The 10,499-nt window shown below is 29.5% G+C and overlaps 1 protein-coding gene across 1 annotated transcript in view; it reads left to right on the top strand.

Annotated features, from left to right (window-relative positions):
* Positions 1 to 5,548: 5,548 nt before the first annotated feature.
* Positions 5,549 to 10,499, top strand: part of LOC129919680 (frizzled-2) — a 228,625-nt gene continuing 223,674 nt past the window's right edge. The window contains exon 1 of the mRNA XM_056000652.1: positions 5,549 to 6,048. The gene's annotated coding sequence lies outside the window, so the exon portion shown is untranslated. The remainder of the gene's footprint in view (positions 6,049 to 10,499) is intronic.

Below are 10,499 nucleotides of genomic sequence, written 5' to 3'. Positions count from 1 at the left end.
TTTATTTTTTGTTTTTGTTTACACTCACTTCTACAAAAATCAATCCTTTTCTGTTTAGTATTGTTGAATTGTTGTACGAATCAAAAGTGATGACACTTTACTTTTTTTTACTGCTATTTCAAGAATTCATCTTTTACTCATAAAAGTTTCCAATGATTTAAATTAATCAAAATATTATCTTGGAAATCTTAAGTGGCCTAAAAAGTGTTTTGTATAAAAAATTTTATATTAAAAATGAGTTAAACACTCAATGCCGTCTTTACCATAAGGGCACACGGGGCCCGTGCCGTGTGCCCTTATGGTAAAGACAATAACATTTTCAAAAAACAAGAAAAATATCTTTTTTTTTACACTGTAGGTAAGATTTTGTATATTTTATTAATAAAAACAAAGAATTCTCTTCCATTATCTTTTTCCTTAAATAATAATTTCGTTTGAAGTTTGCAAAACTGTCAAATTTGTAGTGCGTGTTAAAATCAGTGTAAACATATGTGTAGATTCTTATTAAAAGACGAACAAAGAATCAATTCGTCGGCAAAAAAACATCAATACTTTTTCCGTTGGAAAACGTCTAAGAAAAAACTATCGTCGACGGTACATCAATGTTTTGGTTCAAATGGAAAACGCCATGGTACAATGGTTGGCACCCCCAAAAATGTTTTTAATTTGAATTGCGAATTGCTCTCGTATTTAAAGATTGACACATAAAATTCATTAAATAACTTTTAAAAAAATTGTTAAAAAAAAATAATTTTTTTTTAAAGTTTTCTTAATTTTAATATCAGTATAAACCTTTCTATGTCAATATTTTCATTAAAATCGGTTGTGTCGTTTACATTAAGAAATCGGTTCAATGGCAAGTAGGTACCGTTAATAACGGTCCAAAAAAATATTTTTCTTCTTTGAAAAGTGCGGCCTTATTTGCAGCATTAAATGTTTTTTTTTTTCAAAACAAAATCGTTATCCGTTTTTGAGAAAATTGCAATATCTCGAAAACTTTATAATGGAGATATCCGTTGAAAATTAGACATTAAAATAAAAAGACAATAAAATAAAAAAAGGACTCCTGGAAATTACGTACAAATCGGAACGATATATTGGCACCCCTTTTAAACCAAACATTACCTTTTAGCCAACAGTTGTACTTTTTTTACTTTCCAAAAGGGCCCCAAATTCTTGTGTGCCCAAGGGCCCCAGGATAGTTAAAGACGGCCCTGTAAACACTATATAACACTAAACTGTCGTTATCTATGTACGAGTATAAAGAACTCTTAAACTATGTAATTAACTGTTGAAAAAGTATTTTTGTACAAACATTTATTTTTTATTTATTAAAAACTTAAATATTCCTTATATAAAAAGCTTTCTATAGTATCTTAAGGAAAACCCAGAGGTCAATGTAAAAAGAAATATTTTGAAATATAAAAATCCTACTTCATCCATAAATTAAGCGAAAACTTTTAAATTAAAAGGAAAAAGTTGTAAAAAAAATTTAAACGATTTACTATACCTACCTTAATTTTTTTTTGGAATAAAATTTAATTTATAAAAACACGATTAACTTAAAAACGAAGTGAAAGCTAGAATATAAGCTTTTCAATTTAAAATTACCTAGGATTTTATGGTTTTCATCTGCAGAGGTGACTCTATCGGATACATCAAAATTATCCTTTTTTTTATTTGAGCAAATCAGCAAAACCAGAATTTTTTGGATTGCTAATTCAATCGTGAAGTGGCAATTCGCAAACGTTCAAAGCCCAAGTTCAAATTTCACCATAAAAGGATACATCGAGAGACATGTTTTAAACCAATTTTCTACACAAATCTGATATTTTATGACTTAATGCTTTATTGTTTTTTTAATGGAGCTTTTAAGAAAATGGAATAATTACCATATGGTACATTAAGTTCAAGTCGAAACATTAAAAAAAAAAAAATAAGTACAAGTAAAAAGTAAAAGTATACAATTTTGTATGTGTTTTTTATTTGCTTTCGGGATTTTCCCCCTGCTATGAGGACCTGTTGTGCCGACATTAATAAAATTTTATATGGCAGTCCTACTTGTTCTTGAAACATTAACACAGGTGTTCTAATATTCGTTCGAATTTGAAAACGGAAACGAAAATTGAATCCGTACGGATTGAAAACGGTTTCTCTGATTTTCATTCGACTTTTTTGTTGGAGAATATTGTTTTCCGGTAGCAAATTGCCACCCAAATTGAAAACAGCAAAACAAATTTCTGATTGTAGGTCCGTTCGTTTTTTGAAACACCTATGATTTCGCAAAATGTGATCGAATACGGAATTCGGAACAGCTAAAATTTGAAAACGGGAGAAGATAGAATTTGAACGGAAATCAGAACAGCCGTATAAGTCCGAAATTATTCTACTCTATGAAAGATGCGGAAATACCGTCATTCTTATGACTTATGATATGAAAGTGTCAACTAAGTGAAACACTCATCACGAATCCAAACGTCACTAGGTGGATAATTCGCTGCTATTTTGCCGTTAACTAGTTGAGGCAATTTTAATTTTGCCGCTCATTTCTTTCAAATATACATATTTTTAATGTTTCGCTTGCTTGATAATACCAACTTAGAGAAACACTATCTATCCCTTTAAAAGAGTATTTTTGAAATTTTGAGTACTTGAGAATATGCCGTTAATTTGTCGTTTATTTTTCGCTATAATTTCGATTTTGTCGCTCCATGATTTCATAAGAAAATTTGAAATTTTTCTAACTTTATATCAACTTTGCGAAACTACCTTTTTTAAAAGGAATATTTTTTTAAATTGATTATTTTGGAAATTGTTGCTAATTTGACTTTAATTTGTTGAGCTAATGTCCGAATTTGTTGCACACTATTTTCATTAAAATTGTTGATGTTTTATCATATCTTCACATAATTTAATGGAAACATCGGAACTTAAAAAAAAAACCTTTTTAAGAAATGGTGTTGTGTTTCGCTAAGCCGATATATGTGCCCTTGATTATGAAAGTGGACTAAGTCACTTTTTGCATTGGTTAAAGAAAAACTTACATAATAATTTTCTTATAACGATTTAATTGTATTTCTTTTATTAAATTACTGAAGGAGCAATAAAGAAATTTATTTACTACAATTTCGCGTTCAAATAAACTTTACCCCTTAAATAATAATTATTTTTAGGCTAGATTTGATGCCATTTTTAGGAATGACTTAGTCCACTTTCATAATCAAGGGCACATATGTATATCAAGTTAGCAAAACATCAAAAACATATGTGAACACAGTGAACGACAAAATCTTAATTAGGTACAACAGCTAATTAATGAAAAACCAACACTTATTCATTCAAAGTAATATACATAATTACGTTTTTAAATGTTTTTTTTTTTTTGCTAGCAAAATAAACTAAAAATAATATGAAATAGAATATCTGGCATCACTTCTCCCCATGGAAATCCAATTTGACAGCTAACAAAAAAATTCACTCAAAACAACTTCAACAAAAAACCCACTCAATATTGTATCTTCCATTTTCCCAATTTCTTTTGCTGGATGCGCGAAACACACAAAATACCGCTGATAAAATGCGCATAAAAATGTATGCGTATAAAAATTTCGCACACCAACCAATCAACACTATACTAATACAATCCACACTACCACCATATCATTTTTTAGAAAAATATCTTGATGTTTTTCCAGAGCAGTATTTGAGCAAAAGATACAACATACAATAAATCAGTTTATGGAGAACTCTAATTCGAATTGGAAATAAAAACTCGGACGGTATTGTGTGCTATCGTCGAACACGTTGCCACTTTATATTAAAATAATAAAATTCTCTCTCTCACTCTCATCTATACAATAAATTTTTTGTATCTTTTTTTTTATTATTATAAAAAATAATAAATAAACTCGATTATGAGTTAAATGGATTAAAACAAAAATAAAATGTAAAAGATATAAAAAGCCATCGCAAAGTTGCAAAGATTTTATTTGTAATTCGATGCTGTCGGTTAAGTAAACGTTGTGTATGTTTGTTATAGTCTCTTCTTCTTCTAGTTTTTACATGGTTGAATGTTTGAGCAAAAGTATAAATCAATAAAAATATAACAAACTGCTTTATACCGAGTTGATGTCGTGTCTGGCTCTTCTTTGAGTTTGTAGTTGTGTAGATTAATTGTGTATCTACGAAGAATTTTGTTATTTCGTGTATGTATGCAATTTTCTACGTCAGACAGAAAGAAAATAAAACAAAAAAAAAAAAGATACACAAAGTGAATTATACAAAAAAGTATCTTTACTGTAAAATTCATCATGAAAGTATCTAAGAAATACAGATATTTCTAATTTAAGTGAAGTAAATTTTGAAAAAGTTTATGGGAAATAAAAAATTTGAAAAAAAAAATGTCCACCGCTGGAAAATCGCGAATAACAATGGCTACGGAAAATTGTCATCATCCTCTTCGTCAACTTCATCGTCAATTTGAAGCGAAGTAAGAAAAGATACAATATCTTTCGGTTTGATTTGTTTTGAATTTGTGTAATAAAAATCTTACAAAATCAATTTTCTAATTCGATATTTTTTGTAATCAAATTTTCGCGATAAGAAGTGTTTTTTTTTGTATTTGTTGTCGTCTAATTGGAATTCCGAACATCAGTCTACAACACAGACCAAAGTTTTTTCTTTTTTGTCTTCCTCTTCTCTTCTTTCACCTTTAAAGATATTTTTGTATGAGGCATACACTATTGCAGTGAAATAAAACACTCATAGATACACCTGCTTTATTGGGATTCTATGTTATAGTGTGTGTGAGTGCTTAATGGTACTCTTTATGTGTGTGTAAAGAGAGATACCGGCTTCGGGTTATTTTTTGTTATTTTTGTATCTTTCAAAACTTTCGTCGTCTTTTTCGTGTGAGTGTGTGTTTGTAGTGTAGCAGTGGGTGCAAGCAAGTGCCGTTGTATGAGCGCAGGCCAGACGCACCACAAAAAATAACATAGAAAAACATCGAAAAAAACATCGCACGCGTTTTTCTTTTGAGATTTATTTTCCACACGCATACAAAATGTTTTGATCGTCGTTTTTATTAATCCATCTATCTAAACTGTCTTTTGGTGGGTTTTTTGTGTGATTTAAGCAAGGCCGCCAGGTGGGGTAGCTATCAACCCTCTCTCTCTCTTGAAGCGTCGCGAAACCGTAGGAATCAAACAACTGTAAACTTAAATTATTGTGTAAAATTGTATTATTTACAGTTTTTCAAAACAAAAACAACTCAATGAAGAGTGTTTGTGTGTGTGTGTGTGAATAAAGGCGATCTAAATGAGTAAACGCTGAGCGCACCGGTTTACTCTCGATTGTGTATTGTTTTTAATTAGACAGAGTCGGTAATTAATATCGCAAAACGAGTAGAACAGTGTGTATGACAAGTTTAATAGAAAAATTTTTTTATTCAACTTATTTTTTATCTAAAACAGAAGAGATAAGATAAAAAATAAACCTTGTATTTTACTGTTTATTGTCACATAATAAAAAAGAGGGAGTTTGTTTTGTTTATATTCTTCTGCAATCATCTCCTTTTTCTTCCTTTTTCGTATTTTCGCCGTCGTGGTTATCATTTGTATCGTCTTGAACTATTTCTGCTATAACTGTATCTAAACTCTTTATCTATTCTTCATCTTTATACAGAACACCGCGCAATTCCTCGTAAATAATAATTGCTATTGGATTATTTTTTAATTAAAAAAAGATAGAGAAAGAGATTCTCTTTTTTTTTTGTGGGATTACACCATAATAGAAAAGAAAACAAAAAACAAAGTGAAAGGATTATTTTCACTGTCTTCTATCTTCTTTTTGGTGGATTGTTTATCCTTTTACCTAGCTGGTGTATAGTGATTTTTCTATATATATCGTTGCTGTTCTGCTATCAACTATAAACAATCTATTACAATCGGAAACTTTCTTCATCAGTTGTTGGATGCGCTATATTTTTGTTGTTGTTTGTGTTTGGTTAACATCACACAGCAAGCAAAAGCAGACACAAAGTCCTTTGAGGTAAGTCCTTGATAATTTTTTTGTTCTTCTTCTTTAAGATTTATGTATGTATATATAGATGAAAATGGGAAACAATGATGAACTAGTATTCTTTTTAGTAGGTAAAGGAGGCGTTAAATAAGAACAAGGTTTATGTAGAACAGTGCGGGTCATTGAATCAGATACACTTAATCCAAAATATGCCTTGATTAAATTTTCTTCCATTGATATTAAATATGCAGTAAAACATGGTGAGTTCAAGCCCAATTGTCGGCTCAGAAGTTTTTTCTAAATCGTCAGCTTAACTGGAGCCAAATTTGCGATAACATGAGACAATTTTCAACTATGTCCCCTCCTCTTTGCCACGTAATTCCCTGTTATATGTTCTTCTGTTTTTGTTTCTCTTCTTTGTTTTTCAGTGTTGTATCAGCCGATGAAGTTTCCCAATATACAGTGTTTCTAGTTTTTAGATTTATCTTCGGATTAGGTTAAAAATATAATGTAATGTATTCAGTAAAATATAGAAAAATAAAAGGGTTCCATTAAGGAAGACGGACACAATCCCGAAATTTTGAATCCAGAAAACCCAGAATCCCGAAAAACCAAAATCAGGAAAATAAAACTGAAAATATAAAAAACTCTTCAAAATTGTCTGTTCACTGAAACATAAAATAAAACAAATAAAATAATAATTTAAACATACAATTATGACTTAACAAATATTAAAACTCACAACAACTGATTTTACTTCAACAATTTTTTCAACTTAACTTAATTACAGCACATAACTGCTGAAAGCACAATTAGAATTTGAAAACATTTTCAAAGAGATATTAACAGAATTTCACAGTTTACTTTATAACTTCACACTTAGGATTATTTTTTGGAAACTAAAAAATCCCGAAAAATTATATAAAACGAAAAATTTGCGCAAATTTCTCATTGTATATAATTTTTCGGGATTCCCGGTTTTCTAATTTTGGGTTTTCGGGATTTCTGATTTTCGAGATTTCTGATTTTCGGGATTTTGGGTTTTCGAGATTAAGGTTTTCGGTATTATGACCCCAAACCTTCCATTAATGATGGTGTTGAGCTCTTTCCCTTTCGTGACTAAAGATGTGTAGTTTTTATAAGCTTACTTTGTGAGAGAGAATTCTCGCTGATATAAAGGGGTTCAGAAAACCCAGATATAAAAACGTTGTTGCAGATGTTCCAGTATGGTAATCTATTGCTCCCCCCTCACGACTAGCTAATCACAATACTTTAAAACTAAGGCAGTCCCTGAAATGAGTACCTGGCTCACCGCAAAGCTGAAACAGGTAACTAAATTTGTTTTAGACTTAAACCAGTAGCTCAATTTTAAAACCCTTAAACAAAACGCATTGTTTACATCTCATACAACAAAATACAAATGAATTGATAAGACTTTTTAGAAATTTATATTTTTTAAGTAGTTTTTAAAATTGCTATACCTTTGTATAGAGGAAGGAGAATCAAGTGTTAGAAAGACTTTTAAGAGTTATACAGGGTGTCCCACAGTCACCGCCCCAAACGAAAACCATGGATTCCTGAGGTCATTTTAAGTCGAAAAACTTAGGAGGTAATTTTCTCGTTTTCGTCCCGTTTTCGAGTTATGACGGTTCTTATAATTTTTGCTCCCATTTCCTTTAAATGGCTATATCTTTGCCAAACTACGTCTGATTTAAAAGATTTTTTTTACAACCAATCAAGAATTAATTACAGTTTGTCTCAAACTTTTTTTTCTGCGAACAACCGTTTCTCCGCAATTTTGCATCAAACTCAATTTTCTTTGTTTTTTAAGATGTTTTTTTCACTTTCATATCAGTTAATTAAAAAAAAAGGTAAATGAGTATTAATTTTGTTCACTTATTATTAAAGCCGAGTTTATTTTCTTAAAAAAAACTTTTTTTCATAAAGAAGGCTACTAAAAGTAATTTAAATAAATAAACAAACTGAGTGAATTTAAAAAAAAAAATAATTTTTAAATACAAAATTAATTTAAATGAACTAAAACTTTTTCTGAGCTTTATCTATTTGTTCTTTTCTTAACCACAATAGCTCAGAAAAAGTTTTTAATATTCATTTGAATCAATTTTGTATTCAAAAATTATTTTTTTTTTAAATTCACTAAGTTTGTTTATTTATTTAAATTACTTTTAGTAGTCTTTTTTATGAAAAAAAGGTATTTTTTTTAAGAAAATAAACCGGGCTTTAATAATCAGTGAACAAAATTAATACTCATTTACGTGTTATTTTGAATAAAATGATATGAAAGTGAAAAAAAAAAACAACTTAAAAACAAAGAAAATTGGGTTTGATGCAAAATTGCGGAGAAACGGTTGTTCGCAGAAAAAAAAGTTTTGAGACAAACTTAAACTGTAATTAATTCTTGATTGGTTGTAAAAAAAATCTTTCAAATAAGACGTAGTTTGGCAAAGATAAACCCATTTAAAGGGAAATGGAGCAAAAATTTTAAAAACCGTCATAACTCGAAAAGGGGACGAAAACGAGAAAATTACCTCCTAAGTTTTTCGACTTAAAATGATCTCAGGAATCCATGGTTTTCGTTTGGGGCGGTGACTGTGGGACACCCTGTATTTGGCTAAGCAGGCCAATTGAACTCATTTATCCACTTAAATGTTATTCTTATTTTTGTCAATTAAACACATTTTTGACAAGACCGATGACTCTTGGAGGTTTTGTCAATAAGTCGCAAGAGACAGTGCACCTGAAAAAATGTCTAGATAATGGAGACTGGACTTAACCCAGAACCTCTGGCCTGATCATCACACTTAACCATTGTTCCTTGGGTCATTAAAAAATTATTAACAAAACATGCAATTGAGTATGAAGAAAAAGATGAAATAGCCGAATAACAATAATCATACTTGAAGGAGCTGGTAAAAATGCTAAGTCTTATTCATTGAAATTTTGTTCAGAGAACCCAGAATATTTTGATGTCCGCCAAATTAGGATTACCATTTTCGAATTTCAAAAATCTAATGGTAATTCACTTTACTGGGAGTTGTTTCAAAATAATTGTGCGACTTTGTTTAGCGTAATTTATTTAAAGTCGTCGAGCGACAATAGATACCTAATGCTAAAATTTATAACAAATAAGACCTTTGAAAAATTTGACTGGTAAAGGAAATTATAAATAGCTCAGTTAAGGTACCGATGCGACAAATTTGTTTAAAATGACATCATTTTTCATTAACATAGTCAATAATGCAAAAGTTCCAATATTTGAAGTCTTCATCTAGTTTTATCTAAAAGGTTGCATATATATATTATGTTTCATATTGATTCTTAATTTTAGTTTAAAACCGTTTCTATGCTACCTTTTTGTATTCAAGAAATCGATTTTAAAAAGTCTTCATTATTAAATATTTAATTGATTGCATTTTTTCTTAAAGGGGATGGTGACTTTTGAAAATTCGATGTTTTGCTCAATTTGTTTTTCGCAATTAAAGCATTTCAAAAAGTATTTTTTTATTTTTGAAAAAATAAATGAAAATCAGTTAATTTTTTATACTTTCCAAAAAAATCGCACAAAATCTAATTGGTTACTTCGTTTTGGGTGATTTAACGTAACCGATTTCACCAACCTTTTATCTTTTATGTAACTCATGTTCTGAGGCTCAAAAAAGTTGCATGAACCATAAAATTTGCAATGACATTAATCCAAATTTATTCTCAATTCAAGTATCTAACAAGCGGATTTAATTAAGGTTTGTTAAATAAAAATGTATTTTCCAAGAATGGTTTCACGAAAAAAGTTGAAACTAAATTAAATATGTAGAAAACACTAAATGCAAATCACTTTTCTTAGGCATTACCGCTTAAAAATAATAGTAGAATTAAGAAAATCGATATTTTCGATAACGACATTTCTTTGAAATGCCATATCACAGCATTTTATTCGTTATTTAAATAAATACGTTTCATCTTTCTAATACGAGTAACTTTAGTTTGGCAAAACAAACTTTATTTTGTATCACTTAATACCAATAAAGTGTATTTTAAGTGTACATAATCAAATAAACCCCACTGTATCTTATTTGATTCTTTGAAACACACTTAAGTCAAAGAAGAAGAAGAAAAAAAAAGGAAGCAACAAAAAAAAAATAATATTAACTCTGCTTCTTAGAAGTAAATAATAAAACTTAAGCTTTTAATCCTGTATTCATATAATATTTAATTAAGAAAACGGATATAAAAGAGAAAGAGAAAGAAGAGAATTAGAAGTGTGATGGGTCGGGTTACGGGTAGGTGGGTAAAATACTTAAGTGGTATTTTTCTTTGGTAAATATTGACCGTGTGAGTTATTATACTGAATTTAATTAACCCTCCAAACAACCTTAAGTAAACTAATTTTAAGGCACGTAAACAATTTATTTATTTATCATAGAATTTATGCATGACATAATGGGGATTGAAAAAGAACAAAC

The sequence above is a fragment of the Episyrphus balteatus genome, chromosome 4 (genome assembly GCF_945859705.1).
Source record: "Episyrphus balteatus chromosome 4, idEpiBalt1.1, whole genome shotgun sequence".
Taxonomy (NCBI): domain Eukaryota; kingdom Metazoa; phylum Arthropoda; class Insecta; order Diptera; family Syrphidae; genus Episyrphus; species Episyrphus balteatus.
The sequence above is the reverse complement of the archived record's forward strand: the minus strand, read 5'-3'. Positions and strand labels throughout refer to the sequence as shown.